The sequence below is a fragment of the Lepisma saccharinum genome, chromosome 2, assembly GCF_977018435.1.
Source record: "Lepisma saccharinum chromosome 2, izLepSacc3.1, whole genome shotgun sequence".
NCBI lineage: Eukaryota > Metazoa > Arthropoda > Insecta > Zygentoma > Lepismatidae > Lepisma > Lepisma saccharinum.
The window spans coordinates 79396800-79418993 of record NC_139230.1 but is presented as its reverse complement, the minus strand read 5'-3'; the positions used below and the strand labels follow the sequence as shown (position 1 = coordinate 79418993).

The 22194-nt window shown below is 40.0% G+C and overlaps 1 protein-coding gene across 3 annotated transcripts in view; it reads right to left on the bottom strand.

Moving 5' to 3' along the window:
* Window positions 1-22194, bottom strand: part of vri (nuclear factor interleukin-3-regulated vrille) — a 95527-nt gene that overhangs the window by 2781 nt on the left and 70552 nt on the right. Inside the window, exon 1 of one of the 3 annotated variants that reach the window (XM_083117460.1) lies at window positions 10420-10648. The exons of the other annotated variants lie outside the window; for them this stretch is intronic. The gene's annotated coding sequence lies outside the window, so the exon portion shown is untranslated. Of the gene's footprint in view, window positions 1-10419; window positions 10649-22194 lie in introns of those variants that run through there. 3 annotated transcript variants of the gene reach the window in all.

Below are 22194 nucleotides of genomic sequence, written 5' to 3'. Positions count from 1 at the left end.
CCCCCGGGAATTTTACGCCGTTCACTTTAAGTTATAAGAAAGCAGAAAGCATGTTACTTTTATTGTTAATAATAGTGATGAAGTTCAGGTAGTTAATATTGGAACAGAATAACCAAAGTAAATACTGCGTTAGATCGAAAATATTGGGTGCAAATACAGGGAACAGGTTATATTGTATAATCTTCTACAATTCAAATGAGGGCCTAGTAGTTCGGATCCCACTTTGAAAACTGTAGGTCCAGTTCCGATTAGCCTTACTGTGCATAAAGTGGACTTAAAACAACAAATCAATCAATCAAACCAAAGAATAGATGGTTCCGCAGTTTTCAACAACATAAACATGACTAAAATTTCCTCATAACTCTTGTGTGTACAAGTTAGCAACAAAATAGTATAACTATGCATTTTCAATACACTAACCGTACGAAATTTCAAAAAGTAATGAAAGGAATTATACTAGGTATTCACTCATCTGGTGTCTCCAAGAATATAATAATAATAATAATAATAAAGTTGGAATAAAATTGGTTTATATGTATTAGTTTATAATAATACCTATAGTATAATAACAATCATAACCATGATAATTATTATTATTACTTCTACTATTCGAGTTCTTCTATCAATGGCCTGATCCCTCAACCCCGACAAAAGTTTTTGGCGTCACCCATGAAAGTCTGATATATATATATATATATATATATATATATATATATATATATATATATATATATATATATATATATATATATATATACTCTATGGCGCACAAACGTCTTTTCCGTTGCATAGCATGCGGTCAGCATGTCAAGTCGCATTGTTGCTGTGATGTGAGACCCATATCCAGAGAACTTTACATCACAACCACAATGTTCATTAACACTAAAATTATGAGATGGCAGACCAGACTAGAACCAGGGAAGTCTTGCACGAAAAGAGTTAACGATAATCATTGTGCCATGTGGGAATCCAATTTAGATTAAAGCATACTTAAATAAAAGGAAAGGATACCTTGGGATGAATATCTCTGCATACACAATTAACAGATTTCTACACCTTATTACTAATTGGCTCTGTAGTCGGATCATTCTCGTAGCTTTCAACTTCATTGGCAATGATTGAAAATCAAAGTCGGAAACCAATGTAATCAGCATTACATTTTTCTAAAATAGCAACTGAAGCAGTCGCAAAAGTTCTCTCTCAAGGATGTAAAATAAAAATGGTACGGAACAAAGGTTCCGCCTCCCACCATTCAAGGGCTTGGAGAGTTCCGGGTGACGCAATGCCTCACGCCCAATTTTTCAGCTTATTGAGGACATTGGCCCCTTAAATCTGTCGCAATGCCCAGCTGAGAAATTGAAGTAACAAAACGCTCCTGACATGCTCAATCATTTTCTTCGTGAACCGTAGGAAGAAGCTACCGTTATATTCTCGAAGGTTTTGCTTTAACCAAGTTCCTTGTGGCGAAATACTAATAAGCAGGTAAAACTTTTCACTGATAAAAAGGATCAAAGATAATTTTAAAGGGATAATAGTAATTCTCATGTGCCAAAATGCTAACAAGAATCAAGATTTGTGAGCAATACAGATCAACTGAATTTTATTGTTTCAATTGGCTGAGGTGTTAGGTTTCAAGTGCGTCTGGACATTTATTTGTAATTCTTACGGTAATCTTCAACCAAGTAGAATATATCACATCTTGATCACAATCAAGAAAATAGAATGGAAATGGATATCCAAGTTGGATATCTCCCCACACAAAAATACACCACTTGTATTACGAGACTGCACAAATGGTAAATTAAAAAAACTGAAGGCACCATTATGTTTTCCTTCGAATAACAAAAACTTACGGAGCATTGTATTGTAATGTTTTTGAGCTTCTGTCTTTTTAAATTAGAAAATGGCACGAACCATTTTATAGTTTGTATGGTCTTAGATTTCGAGTACATTTATTTTAATTTCCGAGTAAATGATTGTAAGCAAAATCAAATAAACAGCAAATAGCTAGGACATTAATAGTACCAAGGTGCTGTGCAAGCACTTAAAGAAGCAAAATAATAAGGATAATAGTAATAATAATAATAAAAAAACATTAAACGTTTACAAACTCACAGTTAAAACATAACTTTCACATATTGTGTTAAACGCATACTATTAATTACTCCAAAACACAATTCAATGGCATTCTTAATTTCAGTTGCCAGAAAATTACCACAAAGGGAAGAAGCTAGTATTATCCGAAAAGGTATGCATAGGATAAGACAGAAACGTTTCGAACATGTAAGGGGTTCTCTGAATAAGTTCAACAAGTGAGTTTCGCTACTGAACTTGGCACTGATCCAAATAACAGTCAACTCATCCAGTATCCCAAAGTTTCAACAGACCTTCGAGCAATGATGGGAGCCAGGGAAACAAGTAGCTGCAAACAAAGGCACAAAGGCACAAACTACATTTAACCATAATTGTATCAGCGTCATTTACTATCAACAACTGCGAAAACATTTTTATATTTTAAGCACTCGTAATAATAGAAATGACGTTTCCTTAAAAATCTGTTTGCACTGAATTTAAAGTGTGGATCCTCCATCATATCAAGGATCAACTTTCTCAAATACAAGTTATTATCGTTAGGAAAAAGTTCCTCTACACTATGTTAATCGGGGCTGGACCTACAACCTTAATGCGAATCCAGCAGCACTGAAATATGACCTTATCGGGAATCGCTTGGTGTAGGAAACTTTGGTATGAAATTCAAAAACGTTACCTAAAGCAGATTTACATTTTACTATTCTACTTCCTGACATGCCATGCGGACATCTACCTGATTATTTGTAGATAAGTCATATATTTTGCTCACAGTAAATACAAAGGGAATCCATTAGTGCCTCTTGTGAGCTTGGCTGCGTAGTTGTAAATATTCACATAACATTATTTTTTTTTCGAAACGAGTCTTATAACAGAAAATAAACATTAAGAAATGTTGTTTGCCTTAATGACCCATATACGCTGTGAAAATTTATGTTGTATATGTTGTTATACTATATGTTCCGAAACCCGAGACGAGAACGAGACGGATATTTTTTAAATCGAGACGAGACCTAGCGTTGTCTAGTGCCAAGTCTTTGCATTTTAAAACGTCTGAAATTCATATTTTAAGTGGCTACCTCCCAGGTATAACTACCAATAAATTTCGACTAAAATTCACTTCAAAACAACCGTGTAAACATTACCTATATATCGCAAGAATTAAGCCAACAACATAAGGGGCACTACAAATATATTCCTTCCTCAAGTTTGAATTTCTGCCTGAAAAGTAAAAGAGGTCAGTTATCACTTCCATCGAACAACATTCAAGTCTGTTCTTGTCAACTTGTCACGACATGCGACTAAAATAGGAGCTCAGAGCACAGAATCGAAGAGATCCGAGTTCGACTACTGCGACCTTTCACCGCAGCTCTCCAGGCGAGAACTAAACTTTGCACATCACAGCCAATGCTGTGAGAACAATGCACGAAGGTTTGAATAACATATTCACCATATAACATAGTATGTACTGCTGGTTAGTACGTTCATCACATTCAATGATTTCTTGTCGTTTTTGTCACTCATCAGAGAATGCGTTCAATACAACCAGGTTAGAACTACAGTGAACTTCCGATTTATATAAAAAAAAGTCGTAATGACAACTGATTCTCTTTTTTTAGAAATTACATCCATCTGTCACGCGCAAGTAAAATCAATTTACATTGTGTTCGCGAAAGGATTTTCGCTTTGTCGCCTGCTCCTTACTTGTGGCGCCGAAGATGAACGACGCACTTATGGAGTAAAGGGGAGGAAGGAACAGGAATAGGTAGTCTCTATCTGCATGATTCAGTCTATGTATCTCATGAAAGTAAAAGTAGTTCTCTTTGATTTTCTGTATTCAGCATTGCTCTTCTGTCACTTTGGCCAACAGTGGCGATGATGATGAATGATTAAATCAAATTGCAGGGACACTTAGAAGAACACACATTCCGGTACTCGAACCTGGAACCTTCGTTGAATTATCGATTTCGAACGCGAATAGGAACTGCGTTCCCAAATACCTCAAACCAGAAGCCAACAACAATATTTTGAAAATGATAATATTTGGCTATCCAATGTTGCAATTAAGATAAGCACGAAGAAGTGAATGAATGCATTACAGGAATGCATCGCTGAGTGCAAACAGCAGTTTAGTGTGTCGGGAAAATTTAGCGTTTGGCGCAGGTGAGAGAATACTCTATACTCCAAACTCGAACATTACCCATAACAAAACCAGCGGTGCAAAAATTGCTGACGCATAATTCTCGCCCAGCAGAAGTGATGTACGAGGAGCGCGGGCACCCATTTATCGCGCTGACGAAAAACGTTCTCCTGTGGGAAGGTGGCGATAAGCATCAGCATTTCATCCCAACCACTAAAACATCTCAGTTTCTTCCTCGGGAGAGAAAAAAGGAACCGGATCAATCCGCAAGGTATTCTGGAAATCCGGTGAGATGAGAAACATTTACCCTATTCTGCCATGCAATGGATGCGGGTTCTGCTTCAAAGGCAAGAAGCTCCGGTTAGATATCCCCTGGGAGCAGTTCTGCCTCGCGATTCCGATAGGCGAGTAGATTGGAGAGGCGCTTGCCATGTTTCGAAATAATAAGTGATCGCCGAACACCGTAGCAGTGGCTTGTTCTGTTCTTTGTACTTACTTTAAAGTATGCATGAACATGCATTTATATATTGGCATCATATATAAAAATAATATAATGTTAATTTATATTTTATTCCAATATGCCAAAATGTAACTCCTTTGTAAGTAAAACTTCATAATTCCATTTTGTTTTAGGAATTATAGGAATACTTCTAGGGTGTAAAGGGTGCTCCTTTCACATAGTGCACCCAAATGTCAACCTCACTTCCACGTAGTACACCCTGACCGTGGACTGCATTTTGAAGACTAAGGAAGCTCTGGCGTCCCTAAGGTCAGTATAATCATCTAGGGGACTTTTGTTTGTGATTATCCCTTTATCTCTTTCATCTAATCACCCTTCATTCTCATCTTTGCGATTAGCCACAATTGGCATAAAGCGAAATAAAATAAACTAAATCAATCAAGGAATCCTTCTCCAAACAACTATTATTTCTACCCTTATCGATAGACAATTCAATTAACACCAAAAGTAAAGAGGATTGCATATCGTTTAGGGGTGTAGCTTCCTGTAGCTGGAAAGCCAGATAGACGAGAAATGTCTATGGTATTCGATTTGCTATATTTTACTTCGCTTTTGTGCTACTTTTGGCTAATTGCGAAGATTGGGATGAGTGATGATATGATGAAATTGATGAATGGACACTCACAAACATCCATGCCCAGGCCGGGATTCGAACTCGGGACCTCTGGCGTCGTAGCGCTATGTGCTAACCACTCAGCCACGGGGGTCGGCTAGGGTATTCGAGAAAAAGCACATAAGTCACAAAACTGCGATTTCCTGTTGCTTTCATTTAAATCACACTGGGCATGTGTAAAGATTCCAAACAGTGCTGATCCAAAATGTACATCCTGTCCGTTCGGTAAAGTCTGCTATTTAAAAGAATAAACATAAACAACTGTCTTGTGTAAAATTGCATTTTTGAGTTGAGTGCTATTTCCCGAATAGCCTAGATATATGTGTTTAGTTACTATGGTACACAGTGAACATTGAAGACTACTAGGATAAGGTGTGTGTGGGGGGAGGGGATAAACAGACTTGGAAGATGCATTGAGCAAAATATCCCGAGATGACGGCATTATATGATGATGATACCTATATCTTTCATGAATATCAATATACGTATTAGTTTATTTTTAACAGAATTTGTTCTACCAAAGTGTGTCTGTAGTATTGAGACAAAGTGGAAAAAAAATCACATTTTGAGCTCTTAAAACAACTAAAAACATTTTGATTTAGCCTAGTTAACAATAAAAAAATATTTTGAGGTTGACCCTTTTCAGAAGTAAAACAAATATTTGACGAGTACACACTCAAGTACGGACGTTTCTAGCTTTATATATATAAAAATACCCTTTCAATACCCTGGGTATTGCCTCCCCGGTGATCGATTTGGTCGAGTGCTTGACTCTAAGCGTTCTGGGTTCAAGACCCAGACCGGGCAATATATATATATATATATATATATATATATATATATATATATATTTACGATTGTCCTTTGTTCCTTCTCCGCCTAATCATTGTTCATCATCGATGATTTTACCCTACTGGGATAGAAAACCATTGTGAAACACAACTATTTTCGTTCTCAATGATCATTATCTTAACGTATATAAGTTTTATTTCTTCTTCTGACTGAATGAATTCCTAACTGATTCCATAACTTCTGATTCTAGGAAAGCGGCCTGTTCTATTTTGATGATACGCACTGCACCGACAAATGCAAAATATGTCTCTGACAACGGTTGCTAACAATGAGAATCAAAAGAGGGCCTCGAATAAGGTTAAATACACTGGCCGACTTACCAGCTCATTCTTTCAAGTTACTGGTTGGAAAGGAAAGGAGAGTGTAACCTACTTTTAATCTGTTCGACCACAGCAGAAATGACGATCGAGGTAGACGAGATTTGCCAGACACAACGGGTTGGTTCTTCCTCGTTGGATCTCTGCAGGAAGAGGAAAGGAAAGGCCGGGGAAAAGTCGCAATATCCTTCATCGTGAATGGGTGGAGTTCATCATCCTCGCAAAATTGGAATTACATATTTTAAATAGAAGCCCCTTCCTAGTGATACTAGCTGCATAGAATCTAAAAATTTGATAATTTGAAACGACACAAGGGATTGCGAAGCAGAAAGCTTGGCCATGTACTTCTTGCATATCTGGCTGTCCCTTGTAGAAGCATTTGATATTCTGCTTTCAGCAAGCAGATGCAAAAACCCAAGCTCATAATAATAATATTAATAATAATAATAACGGATGTATGCGTTCGTATTCGAAATTGTACTAAACCAACGATTTTAACGTAGTGAGTGTTTCTTCGATAATTGTGAAGAATGAGAAAGAATGAACCTTCCCATTATCGTAGTGGCCTTATAAACAAAGAACCCGATTCGATTCCCATCCACATACCCTTACAGAGACTCGAAAAGAATTGAGAAATATTAGATGCGCTATGCACAATGCATCATTATGATGGAGAAAGAATTTGACTTCATGTTCGTCATATTTTAAGATAGCAGAAATCTGAAAGAATGGGGAGAAGTAACACCGCACTTGAATCGAACACCGGACATTGTCTGAAGACTAGACATTAATAACACTGCAAATTCCTACTACGAATTGTTGGATTCCATCCTCACCCGTAAAGCTACGCCACAACAGTGAGAATAAAAAGAAACACAAACACGAAAAGCGTTATTGCTTTAACCTATTATTTGTTTAACTGTACACCGACTTGTGAGCCAAGGACACAAACAATTGGAAGTAGGTATTTTGCACTCACTACAACAGAACGAGACCATTAGTTCTGGATAAGACACGCGGTAGTAGACTGCCTTGCATTTTTATGCCTCCCAGCTGTATGTACACTTTCCTAATTATACCAAAGCCACTGCCAGCACTTTCTCTAACCTTGAACTAGACTAAAACTAGAACTCCGTAACGTTACAGCTGAGGGCCACCGCCCACCACAAGATTCTCGCGATGCGTGGTTACTGCATCAATTCCATCGTTCTTTTTTCTTGCTTAACTTCAGTCTAAGCAAGATTTCATACACATATAAAAGGTACAGTGGATAGAACTGTTCTACCTTACGAAACCATTTTTTGCGATTAAACAAGTCACAGATAAGATAGATATTTATGCAAAACAAAATGCATAATATACTGGTTTCCGCGACCCATCCGGTAAGCCATGATTAAAAAAGTGATTGCCCTTGTTCGATTGGACATGATGTTATCCGAGGCTGAAATTACCAAATGTTAATACTCTGATGTAGATGTGTTACCACAAAACAAAACATCCTTGGTGGTGGTCGAATTCACGTCTACACAATGTTGCAGAGTTTGGTTTTCTTTAAGTCAATTTTATGCACGGAGGCTAATAGATTGATTGATTGAATTGTTGTTTTAAGTCCATTTTATGCACAGAAAGGCTAATCAAGACTGGACCTACAGTTTAAAGTGGGATCCGAACCACTGTGTGTCTCCACCGGGTATCGAACCCGGGACACCGTGATTACAAGCCGACGACGCTTCCACTACGCCATCGGGGAGTCCCACAGGAGGCTAATAGGAACTGCACTAGACTGGATTCACTCCCCCTACAGATCGATTGCAGGGGCTTTCTGGCCTCCTCTATTTTTGGAAACGAATAACAAAGAACCTAACACACACCACGCTACTAAACCTGATGGAATTGACCGAACATTCTTCAAAAGCTCGACAAGTGTGTACGTTCCAAAGTTGTTGTTTTTTTTTTGTTTGTTTTTTTATTCGAACCACTGAGCCACGTGCCCCCAATGCGATGGCAACCGATACCCCTTCATTACAAGGCGACAGCCTTACCACTGCACCACCAGGAAGGCCCAAATGACTATATTCAGAAAGTAAGAAAAGTATAAGTGCATAAACTTCCTGGCAGTTTTGCGTGACTCATATCCGCACTACAACCACAATGATAAGAAAAAGGGGAAGGGGGAACAGCAACGAACACCAAACGCGAGAAATTAACTGGAAATTGGTGTCGCTGGTGCATCCAAGGGTTTAACGGAGGTAGATGCAGATGGAGATGCTGGCGACAGAATTGATGCCTACACAAAGGTTGCCTACATAATGGAGAAAAATCACACAACCAGTCCCAGAGCTATGGAAAGTGGAACAGAAACACCCACTGAACAACAGCAAGCCGTGTAACGTACATTCTTAAGTAATGTTCGGACCACGCATCCAGGTGATTCAAAACAAGCATTACGCATTCTGTATCAGCGTCACATGCTCGTGCAACAACTCATCTACCCAAATATTTGTATCCCCATAATTCCCCTCTACTTACTTCATGGAGACAATAGTCCCAAGACAAAGTGCAGGGCGCGTGTTCGACCCGACTGACACAACGACCAGGTCGCGTAATCATTCGAAGATCAGTGCAGAGCAAATTGCCCGAACGTGAATCTTAAATCACGTGGAAACCGTTTGTAGACACATTCACTGTCACCATGGAAACCTCTCCGAAATGAGGTCCGATCGCGACTGTTCCAACCCGCCCCCTCCCCCTACTCCATTCTGTCGAATTTACGCTTCCGAAACGTCAACACGCGACGCAGGCAGAAACGCAAGAATACGAGGCGTACAAACTAAGCAGGCGCTTGCCAAAACTATAAAATTAGCGATAGTTTTCGACACTTACCCAGAAACGACACGTACGCACCTCCTCGGGATGAGGCGGGGTGGTTGCGTCCAGTTGCGAAAACGTTAATTGCCCGTTTCTGTTTGAGTTGTGCAATGATGAGTTCCGGGCATTACATCCTTGGCATCGCATACCGAGCGAGTTCGTCTTATTGATTCAACGTAACGCTATTACGCATCGTAGTTTCGTCGCGCCTGAATCTTCTTTTCCGAGAACTAATTATTAACTACACTTCTAGGAAGATGAATTTCCGGTGAGATCCTGCTTCATAAGCAAGTGAGATTTCCGAAGCATAATTTTACGTCTCTGTAGTACGTAATCTTCAGGCGATGTTTATGTACCGAGATCAATGTTAGTTATACGTCAAGTTAAAATAACTTTTACATTTACACCCAAACTTTACGCTTTCTTATTTTTTTTTTCGAAACGGCTAAAAACAAATCTGAACACAAATGTTACCAACCCGTCTAAAATCATATCAGTTTTATAAAGAATAATCTAAACAGGATGTTACCGACCGACCATGTACAAAATTATCGGTGGATTACCCTGTTAAGATTCAATGACACGCGTCACAGAGCATTTAGTTACCGAGATCCAAAACATATGTTTTCTCAGTTACCCAAGCTTCTGTGAGTAAGCTACAACAGAATACAGACCTCGCTGCAACTGTACTGAATACTACGAACAACGCCTGTACCTGCCTGCCGAACAAAGATCCTTCTTACGCCGCACCATGCGAAGGTCATGGTCCGGACGGCGGGGGCAAACACCGATGTCATTGTACGTCGCGCCTGTTACTCCCTCCACACAACTCATGTTTTTCCACAATCCATTAACTAAGCGAGTGCAAGATGTGACAGTGAGAAACAAATAAGCGAACGTCAAATGAAGCAACAGATAAAGTAACATATAGTTAAATAATAGACTAAAATCTCCATCACGAACACAAAATTAAAAAAAAAAAGAATAAACATATATGTAAACACTGGTGATCAAAACTCACCTAATTCAAAAAATCTATAAATGTCGAATTCACTTGTTCACTCCAGTAAACCAAAGTATAACTTCAGAGGTAAACACAAACACTAAACAAATGTGCACTAAACTGGGAACACGCAAACAGCACAGTCGTATCTGACAGCGTCGCGCATTCGCTTGTTCACCGCACCACGCCACACGAGTAACTGAAGACATGCGAGCGGCCGCCTAGCGGCAAACTCCGAGAGCTGACGAGAACACATCGTCACTCGGGACAGTGGTGGGGAGAGAGCCGGTCCGGGAGCGAGGACGCCACCCTCTCTTAGTCACCAATCAGAGCCGCGATGGGTCACCTTGATTACGTAATATATTTTACTCGTTACGTAAGCACGATCCCGTTCTCGGAAGCCGATTCTTGCCGGAGAGACCCGAACGGATGCCGAGTGCAAAGCGCAGGAGGTAGGGTTAGTGAACGCTGGGGAAGTTGGCGCAAATACGTAGTCGAAAGCGAGAGGGACTTCTGAGTGCACTGTGAAAAGAGAGAGAGAGAGAGAGGAAAGGGTGTCTGGATTGGATTGATGCGGAAATCTTCTGAAGGCCTCGCCCTTCGAATCCTGAACGACTGTCAGTCTACTTGCTTGCCTTGCGTTATGTGCTCGTAGGCGAATGTTAAACGTATGCCAAACCAATTTCCGGAACAATAACATTAAATAATAACAATATCATTTTTTACGGGTTTTCAACAGGATCAAATATTTTTTTGGATTCCTTAGTTCTGCTCGAATTAATTAAAGAAACAAATTTATAATTTTAATAAAATTTACATTATTTGCTTTACATCTATAGTGAGAAGAAATAGTCTGCCGCGTTGATAACCCCTGTAAATGTTTAGGTTTGTGTCCTTTAAGAATCTCCCGGCTATCATGTTATTTAACTCGATCATGCTGTCATCAGGAGGCCCTAGGTTCGATTCCATTGATTAGCCCCATCCGAGTAAAATTAAACACTCTTACTTTATGCTTCAGATATTACGCACACGGTACGGTTTCAGCTAGAAAAGAGCTAATTTTGTTATTTCGTATAAAACCCCAACTTTGACCACTGCGTCCAGTCATTGTTCATCTTGACACCGAAAATGGTTCAATCTCGTTTTCATAGGGCCATCAAAAAGATACAGTTCTATGCATTAGCTCTTTCTGCTGCGAACAGCAACACTGTTGTTGTTCACCGCCTCCAACACTTCAGGAGAAACCCTTTTTATGCAAACTTACTCGAGCAAAGGGGCACAGAGAATGTAATCTTCAGACCCGCTTTCTGTTTGCAGCATTTCCTGAAACGCTGAGCTGAAGCACCGCCTGTAGGGGAAGCCGATGTTATTCATCAAGGCCTATCTGCTACCGTCAACAAAGAACCACACGCAAGCAACTTCGCTTTCCGAACTTTGCTGGGGAATTTTCTGTCGGAGTGTGACGCGTATGTTCCATCATGCGTATAGCTCATAACAAAAGATGCGCTGTTCGCAACTTGCATAGCTCAACGGAAATAAGATAACTTCTTCGCAGGTGCAAGTTGCGATGATGTCACATGAACGCGCGTGTGAATAAGGATTTTGTTTCGAGTTTGTGATGAGATGAAACAATAAAATGCACCATGTTTAGTAATATTCAAGTCACTATTTTGTTCATTTAAAATGGAACATACATATGTGGCTATATTTGGCATGCTTTGTCTCTTACAGGGTAAGATTTAATGAACATCTATCGTACTGGAATTCAGATATATTTAAATTTGCATTTTCTTGCATTTTCAACCACTTTTCCATCTCTCTATGTTAATCACGACAATATGGATGAATGAAATATATGAAGGAAGAAACGCAGTCGAATTCCATGAGTTTTCTGATTTTCAACCTAAGGATCTTGGCTTTGTAGTGCGCAACGCTAACCACTCCGCCGCGAAATCTCGCTACTGAAATCTAGAATTTCACGGGCTAGTAGCTAGAATTTTATACAACGATAGAATAACAAGGTGTGAGATCTGAATTAATGTAAATTCACCCCTTTTTTTGCACTGAACTAACGTAACAGATCAAAATTGTCTCTTATCATTTTGGATAATTATGGAACGTGAAAAATAAAAAGAGTACTGTAATAAGAAATTGATAGTTTCTTAATGTGTTATAACAAAAAGGTTGGCAGACTTTATTAAATGTATGAAATCACTTTATGATCAGATAGGTGAATAAGGGCTGGGCGTGGGATCTAGTGTTGCCCACGGGACGAGACGGGACAGGCTTTTAAAAATTCGAGACGAGACGAGATTGATCATGTGTCCCGAGACAAACGAATATTTTCGAGACGAGACAGCATCTCACAGCATTTCCACGAGACGAGACAGGCCAAAGTCTCGTCTCGTGGGCAACACTAGTGGGATCCGAACCACTGTGTCTCAATACAGGAATCAAAAGTAAAAGTGAAAATTTGTTCGCAATTAACCTTGAATTAAATTCAAAATAGAGCATTAATACACATACTGGTATTCAATTTCCTTTTTTTTTCCTTCGCATTAATAACCATAACAGTGTCAAAGATTAACACAATGCCATGTGTTGACATTGAGATCGAAGACAATGCGTTCATTTATTTATTGAGCTATTTTACGTTGTGCATTTACACCTGTAGGATAGTTGTGAGCAATGCAGCGAGTAGAGGAAAAACACGCAGTATTGATCGTTAGAGTTACGAAGTGCACTGGAACTAAAAAACCTTTTTGGAAGAAAGTATAAAGAATCTTGGCCAACAATTTAGCACACATTGCATCTGCCAGGAACTTTCACCAGCACAACAAATAAAAAAGCTCAAGGTAATCAATACGGCAATCAACAAAGCGCTTAAAAGCCGAGCAATTCCTTCAAAACAGAAAGTCAGAAGATCGCAAATCCGCGGTTATTATTGAGGAAGGGAAAAAATGAATGTTTCACTCGACTGAATGCATGATAAAGCAAGCTGTATTCTTCAGTGGCGTAGACAGAATTTCTCTCCGAGTCTCACGCTCTCTCCTGGCAGTTCGATTTCCTTCCCATACTTGAACTTGAGTCACTTAGGCAGCGTAGTTAGGTCAAAACCTCATTCCCGGGCCACGCTCTACTAAACAAGCCACGGTCTGTGTGCCGTAATGGTGCGGGTGGCATACGCACGGTCACATGACCATTTGAATTCAAGTGTATTACCAAGGACGAACCACGTTCATGCACACGAACAGGAGAAATTCTCTGGCTCTTACTTTTATGTAGAACTTGCCTCTGGCCTGCTTTCCAACATTAGGTGGTGCTGTTTTCATGCTGGAAGCCAAAAGTGGGTCAGCTTTTGCGCTGGCAAAAACGCTCAAATGAGGCAGATTTCGCTATTTGTTTGCAAGGCTCGTTCGTGACTGCCGAGGAAGATGCAGCTCATTGTAACTGTTCATCGAACCGAGTCTGCTAAAGAGGAAAAATATACGGAACGGTACGAGAGCGTTACGCAATTTCATATCCATCTCTTCCCTCAAGTTCATTAATACCCGGCCTGTCCGACAACAGCTGCGTGTGTGTGAAAGCCTTAATTACAGTCTAACTTGAAATTCGTACTATACTCTGTCCCAACTATCTCTGGAGGAAGCGAACGAAAACAAGTATATGCGCAAGTAGTGACGCAAGACGCCTCCACCAACGAACACGCGAGAGGGAACGGTATTCCCTGAAAAGGGGGGGGGGGCGAATGCGGTTACCAGCCTTCCAGCAGCGTGTACTGCTTTGCTATGAGCACTAACTAGATTCCCCCTCTTCTCTGACGCTATGCGCGGCCTTGCTCCAGAGATAGATGAGACAGAGTATAGAATCGAACCTAGGAATATTTGAACGCAGCCTGTCTGGCAGCTGATTGGTTCCTGGTTCGATTCCAAGTTAAGGAGCTAACAACAAGTGAGATCCGTAAGATCCCAAAGCAGTCACCAGAACACGTTGGGTCTCGCCTATGGGAACGCTTTCACCTTGTAATCAAGGAGACCCTGGTTAGTTCCCGGTGGAGGCACATAATGGTTGGGATCTCACTTAAAACTGTGTATCCAGTCTCGATTAGCCTATCAGTGCATATAGAGGACTTTGACCGCGCTTTTATCCCGGTACACGTTGGTACAAAATCAATTTGTTTTTAATTGCAGCCTTTGATATAATCGTTCAAGATGACTCATTTGCGAGAAACAATGTATAGGCTCCCTAAAACCCAAGTGCATTCAATGCTAGACTCGCAAACCGCTTACGCAGGTACTAAGTTCAAGTCCTTGTATGGGTGACTTTATGCGTATGTTGCTCCATCTATTTCATCTACTCACCATTCTTCTTCATCGCCGTGTTTTTCTTTAACCTAAAGAGATTTAAAATGACGTTAAATATCAAAATACAAATCACAGTGCATAGTAGATAGAGCGAATTGTCTTGTTCACTTTGTACAATGCATTTTCGCACAATGAACAACATGGATTGCGTACACACGCTAATCACATAAGAAAAAAATCATAACATATTATTGATTTTTTGACGTGTTATTAGGTATATCAAAAAATTACACTTTCGAACAAAAAAAAAAAAGGTCAGCATATGCTGGAACCAATTAGCTCCTCACATTACATAATTGCATAATCCCTATTCCGTGTACAAAATAGGGTGTTTCCTAAAGGTTAGTGACTAACACTGTCGCCTTATAATCAAGGTATCCCGCGTTCGATTTTTGGTGGAGACTCGTTACACAGTGGTTCGGATCCCACTTTAAACTATTGGTCCAGTTTCGATTAGTTTATATGAGCTTGAAGTGTGCTTAAACTTTTACCATGCCGGAAATAAGAAATGAAACCAATGTACTACGTATGGTTCATTTCCAGGAAAAACATGTCAGCGGTCACAACAAAAATATTGTTGCGTTTGAGAGCGTAAAGATTTGTTCACAACAATTTTTGCTATTTTTAGAACATGACTTAGAAATACATACTTTGTGCGTCATATCGCAAAGTAACTGAGTCATTAAGAATAAATAGGCTGTAAAGGTGCAAAGATAGGAGCTGTTGGCATTCAGATAATGCAGTTATCGCATAAACTCTAGTTTCGTGATAACTTATAAGCAAGCCTTTTCTCACGTATTTTACCGAGCATTAATTAGATTTCGCAGGGAAAGAAGATTGAAAAATGAATGCAAGACGTAGGCGATGCTAATATTTTAATAAATAATTCAAACAAATTTGAAAAATCAAACTGTTTATAAGATTTACATACCCAAGTTAACTACATAATCTGGCAATTACGTTGGTTCAAATTTTCACCCAAAAATCTGTCTACTCTGTCCCGGAAATCTCTACGCAACTAGTGACTCGAAAGGGTTCGATCAATGAACACATGCGAGGGAACAGGATTGCGTGGAAGGGAAAAGCGACTGCAACTCGCAGCTGTTTGTATCGGCGTGTACTGCTTCGCTTCGCCCACCTCCGCCTTCTGCACGACCTTGCTCTAGAAATTCCCGGGATAGAGTATAGTTCTACTATTTTTAACGTAAATAAAAATTCTTTATATTATTCTACTGCGACAAAATTCCGATTATAGTAAGATGTAAAATATTCCCGGGTCTAAGGGCAAATACTTCTTAATGCCGATGGTTTTCACAGCGCATAAGAGTCTATAAGGTCGAATTAGTAAAAGCATTTACATAAAAAAGATTAAACAATTGCGTGTGCTACAAATGCAGATGAGATGCATTATCACAACAGCTTGTAAAGCGCAAACGAGTAGCTCTATAATTTAGAAAGCCCGCGAGCATAAAGCGAGCAATCAAATTCAATAACATGTCGGTAATTATCACGTTTGAAGTTGTGCATTTTGAACAACCGAGTTCAGTAACACTTTTATCGGGTACTTTCCGTATTGCAGCGGATGGCTTGAACAAAAAGTGAAGGCTATGTAAATTAAGATAAATAGAACGAGAGAATATCGTGCGTAACGTGTGTAACAAAATATTCCTATGGAAATTTCACTCAGTGTAAGCACTGCTAACACATAACATTAGATGTAAAGGAACCATATTTTATATTTATTGATGTATATTCTTCGAACATATTCTACACCAACGTGCATATTCTTGTGTACAGTCAAGTTTAAAGGTACGTGCGCTCAAATTATCCATCACTACTTTCACCCACTGTTTTCTGTGCACACAAAACGTGAGCTTGAGACAGATGGGCACGACAGAGACTACCTGTTACGCCCAACCAGTAGCGCAACTACAGGGGGGCATTGCCCCATCAAACCCTGGACACAAACCAATTCTGGGGGGGGGGGGAAACATTGAAGTAAAACAGAAACAAGGCTAGCGGAATCTAAGAGCATCAGGGGGAAAAAGGTACTCAAGATGGAATTAGTTTTCAAGTATTTCTTGTATTTTTCTTCCAGACGGCAAAGGGCACTTGCAGGGGAGGGGGTACAGAGGGGCGATTGCCCCGTCGATTTCAAATTTTATGCAAGTAAAAATGCATTTCGTAAAATTTTCTTGCTCTCTCCGCTCGCAATATCTGCTTTTCTCACAGTCTTATCAAGTTCAGAGCTGTAGCTAGAGGGCGGCAGGAGTCAGCCCTTGGCGCCAAACGATCTAAAAAAAATAATGGAAAAGAGAGAATGTCATGACGACCCGTGAAATTACTTGCGCCCTATTGAATCGATAATGTTGGAAATTTGCAAAGAAAAATGGATCTAAAAATTAATCGAGATTAACTCATAGAAGTAAAATACCGGACGTAAATTATGCGTTGAAAATAGAATACGCCTAAGATGGCAACATTGCTTCTGCTGTTTCTCAAGTCCACCACTTCTTTGTTCAATACCTGAGCAGCTGGTCTTGAAGGATATACAATGTCTACCAAATTTTATGTCGCATGTTACACCAGAATATTATTTGCACGAAAATGGACAATGGTGTAAAGGCCAGATAAATCTACTGCACAGACAGTCTGTATTGGCTCAACTTTGCCTGTTTTCAGCCTCAATCTCAGAGCACCTTCTTTGATCGACCCAATTGGAAACACTACAATCCAATCACGGATCCGTGCAAACAATTGGCTAGCATGCATGTCTTCTTGTCTGCGGTAACTCTCAATTACGAATTTACAAAATTATCTTCGACTACGATCAGGACAACAACTCTTTACGGTGCCGAGTCAAGTTGGCAACACTTTCTATTGCGAATAATACTCGCAATGGTCTACTTTTGTGCATTAAAATCGAAACGTTTGCTACACAATATGTGGAAGTGCTTGGGAGACTCGTGACCGGAGATAGACAGGTAATTCACACAGCTTCAGAAGGGAGATAGGGGAACAGGAAAGGCTTGTAACTCTAGGCAAGATCAAATCACGACCTACAATAGGATTTGAACGTCTGCCAAATGAAGTTCAGGGATGGTTTAACCTTGCTAGGCAGGTTCGACCGCGCAGAAGCATGTCATCAACGAATAGAAAGTTCTTTATTTTTCCATGCACAGTCGCAACAGACAGAGTTTACACTAAGGCCTTAATCTTTACGGGCGTTTAAAACGCTGCAGTAACGCCAACAGAACAGCTCTTGCACGGGCGGTTTCAAGGCACCCCTGGCTCGTTCTTCTTGGCGTTAACCCGACGTCGGAACTGTCGCTCGTTAGAGAGACCGATCAGGCAGATTTGCACATGTTGCTGTTGAATCACGTGATCCAGTTTCCGACCACAGCACAAAGAAAGCTGGGCAATACTTTCTAGCGCAAAAGGAAGTGCACACCACTGATCAAAAACGGAAAGTAAAACACATATCAAACGATTTTCGTGGGCTGCCCGTTCGATTATCTGGAACCCTGTTACGCTAATGGCCACAATTGGTTTGTTGTGACCGATGCAGCTTTGTATCAACTTTTCAACAGAACAAAAGTGCACGTGTAACCCAGATCAAGCCCTCGATCTTGCTGCAACCCTGACACCCACGCATCCAGCGACGTGATTCATCGAAAGCCCTCGACGCGATGAAAACTCGCACGTTTCCGCTATATCACTTCCGGCGTAACTATATACGGGTGCGTTGTCCTTTATCTCTGCCACCAATGCCATGGGTCTCTGCATTGTCAATCTGCTTTGATGTGAGAAACTTATTCATCAAAAACGCTCATATAATACGTTCTTCTTCCGAATCTATAGTACTGAACTGTATATTTATGTTTTACTTTAGTTGTGTATTCCTATGACACCATTAAAATTATATAAGGGCACCCAAACATAAGAAAAAGGAGCAGGGATCTACTATGAGAGGAACTAAATGAAAATGCACTAGTTTTATGCACCGTAAAGAAATGATCTTGCTATGCTGGCTCAATATGCATTTTGAAAACACCCACTAAACACTGGAGAGATAGCCCCGAGAAGATACTGACAAGATCGCCACACTGCAGCCACAGAAGCAAACTGGTAAGTGCTATGTACAAGCATTACACATTCTGTGTCACAAAGCTGTTGAAATTTGCGGGGGCGAAAGAAACTGTTTTTTTCCTGATAATTGTCAGCGAATAGATATTATGTACATTTGACTGATAAACCATTCCATCATGTTACAGCTTGTTATTGCGATTATCAGCAACACTTAGTTTATTGCCATTACTGAATGACTCGATTTGACGGATAATAGTTCTTAAAGGGTCATTTAACCATCTGATATCTGGCAAGCAAACGGTAATTATCTGAGCATTGCCACAAAGTGCGGGCGTTTCTAATTTCTTCTCTTCGTTCATTGTTTTGATTTGCCCCTTCTAATAGGAGAACAAAAGTATTAACAGCACAGCTGTCGTACAGTTAATAATTTTGTTCTCATTTCTTACTTGAATTGAAATAAAGAACGAAAATACGTTTCGACAAATTCAAAGAAATAAACCCTCATTTCCAACTTTTATGAAGCAGATATGAAATACGTGAAGTGTAGGTAGAGTTTGAATGTATAATCATAATTTTCATGCAAGTAAAATGATGGGGATCAAGGAAGGGAGCCTCGATAGGGGTTAACAATACCCCATTCTGTAGGTCAAGTCTCAATTAGCTTATACGTGCATAAGTGGGTTTAAACTTTTCTCATGAATAAATGTGTTGTGTGTTGAAACTTACGCCATAAGGCCTTTTCAACGCCTCCAGTGAGTTGATCAGCTTGACGTTAAGGCGCCTGAACTGTCGCTTTAAAAGCGATACGAGCACTAAGAACAACTAAGGGGGTGTGTGAAAATAATAATAAAGAAAAAGTAGCAAGATTTCTGACAAATTCCGTGATAAAAGTCGATTCCCATGGCTGTCGAACCATGAAGCATTTTACATACTTTATCCACGTCGTTTTCTGCGTTTCTATTGGCAAAGTTGAGATTGAATATTTAGAACAACTTTGTCTTTCGGGCATTAGAAAGCAATATCTTTGGTTTCCTATGCGACATGTTAACCCTTGTCTACCAACGCCAGCAATAGTGCAGAAAGTGCACCATGCAATCCAAACAAATTAAGGTAATAACGAATAATCGTCATGTTTGTGCTTCTCTTGCACTATGCCACAATAATTAGTTTCTATCATGTTATTACTCCTTGCACGAACCTGTATTTTTCAAGTGCACAAAACAGGAGTGGAGGCATTCAGCATAGAACACAACAAAGGCCGTATAGCTGCACGTAGTTCACCCTCGCTATACAAAAAGACGAGGCAACAGCTACGAAAGTTGAGTCAGAAAGACAAGTAATTGAAGCTTTCAGTTAACTCGCGACATGTGCAAGTTTCCTTTCTTCGCATGATGAGTACTGTAGACGAGAGAAGGTTCTATGAGTCAGGCTGTTAAAAATGAGTTGGGAATTCTAGGCGACTTTACGAGTAAAGGTTTGATGGAAGTGGGAGGGAAGGTACGGCACTCGATTCACCGAAACCACCTACGCAGTTAACTGACTCACTTCGCTGCTGCCTGCGAGGCGGCGCGTCGGTCGACACCCGACAAACCTCTACTCTCTACACAACGAGACATTTTATTGCGTGGTTTACAGCACAAAAAAAGCTTTACACGGCGCGTTTTGAGACAGTTAAATCATCGTTTTACACGTTTTAGAGGCTTGTGATGCATCTGTGGCATTCATTTAGGGCTGCCCAGCCAGCATGTTCGAGATATTTAATCCAAATTGAAACAAACTACAAAGAAGGAAACAAAGAACAATGGCTGTCAACTAGCACGAATGTCCACGAACAACAGTGCCAAATAACAAATTTAAGGGATATATTTCAACACGGTACAATAAGCAGAAGGATATATTACCTAGCCATTATCACTTGTCGACAAGACAAGCAATCACTGGATCACGGATAGGAAAAAAATGACAAGACGTTAATAATATTTAATGTATTTATATTCTAAAATATCAAAGTATGATTGCTCATGTTTGAATGCAGTCACCGGCAATAAAATGGGACACCTAGATCCTGAATTACTCGCTTCCCTGCAAGGCGTTGTGTGTGTTGCCTAACTCTACGGCGGTGGTAGAAGCTACCATTGAAAATTTGCTATTACAATCCTTGTATCGCCATAGACTTACGCCACACACATAACGTCTTGCAGGGAAGGGAGTATTTCAGGATCTAGGTGTCCCATTTTTATTGCTGGTGTCTGTACAATCCCCCCCTTCCTCTCCCCATGAGATCTCTTACGAAATTCTAACAAGTTAAGGAATGTACTGCAGCCATGTTGAATTTGATTGGTTCGAAAAAGACTTCTTCATGCCATGTCAGCGTTCGAACTTTCTTGAAGTCTCACGTAAACAAATTTCCCAGGACTTTCTCAGCTACTTCTTCGTCTATTTTTGGTGATTGGGTGCATGCTACGCGATTCTCGGAAAACCATATTCGTTCCACCCTCTTTCTTCTTGCTCTCCTCAGGAGAGACGTTGTACCAAGAATTGCGTTTACTAAGAAGAAACACACCAGGTGCGATACACACCGCCAGATTTGCCCCGTGTTTACTCCCGTCTTCTTGATTGGAAAGGCATAGTTTGGTAACTTCTCAGGCACCCTTGCCAACAGGAACTGGAAAGCTGTTGTTAGCAGTTGAACATAAATGTTTTAATACAGTTGCATTCTTTATTTACGTCGCTATTCTGTCACTTTTGGCTAATCGTGACAACGAGGCACTCACAAATACCCATGCCCAGACCAGAAATCGTGTTCCATTTTTGTCTTACACCTGATCATTAAAGTGTTCATTCATCATTTATGCTATATTCATTTAACTAACGTAAATTGATACAAATATAGTGCCAGAGTCTATGAAGTTGTTACTGCATAACCCAAGTAAACGTGGGCTTATTTCTTACTTTCTGAGGAACAATGATTGAAGCATGATGCTGACCACAATTCGTCACATGTCAGGTATCTGCTCTGAGATGGCGAGATGTACAACTACCACAATTTATACAGAATCTTATTAACTTGTGCAAGCGTAAGTAAGCGGTCCGCCTATATTTACTTGTAATTAAGGGTCTCGAGTTCGAGTCAATTGTTTAGATATATTAGATCCGTGTTTTGTATTAAGAAAACTTAATGCAAAATTTATAAACACGTTCTCAGTAAATCAACGACAAATTTTGCTTTACTTTATGCTCAGGTAAGCTAATCGGTACTGGAACTACAGTTTAAAATGGGATCCGAACCAATATGTGCCTCTACCGGGATCGAACCCTGGATCCCTTAATTTCAAGTCAA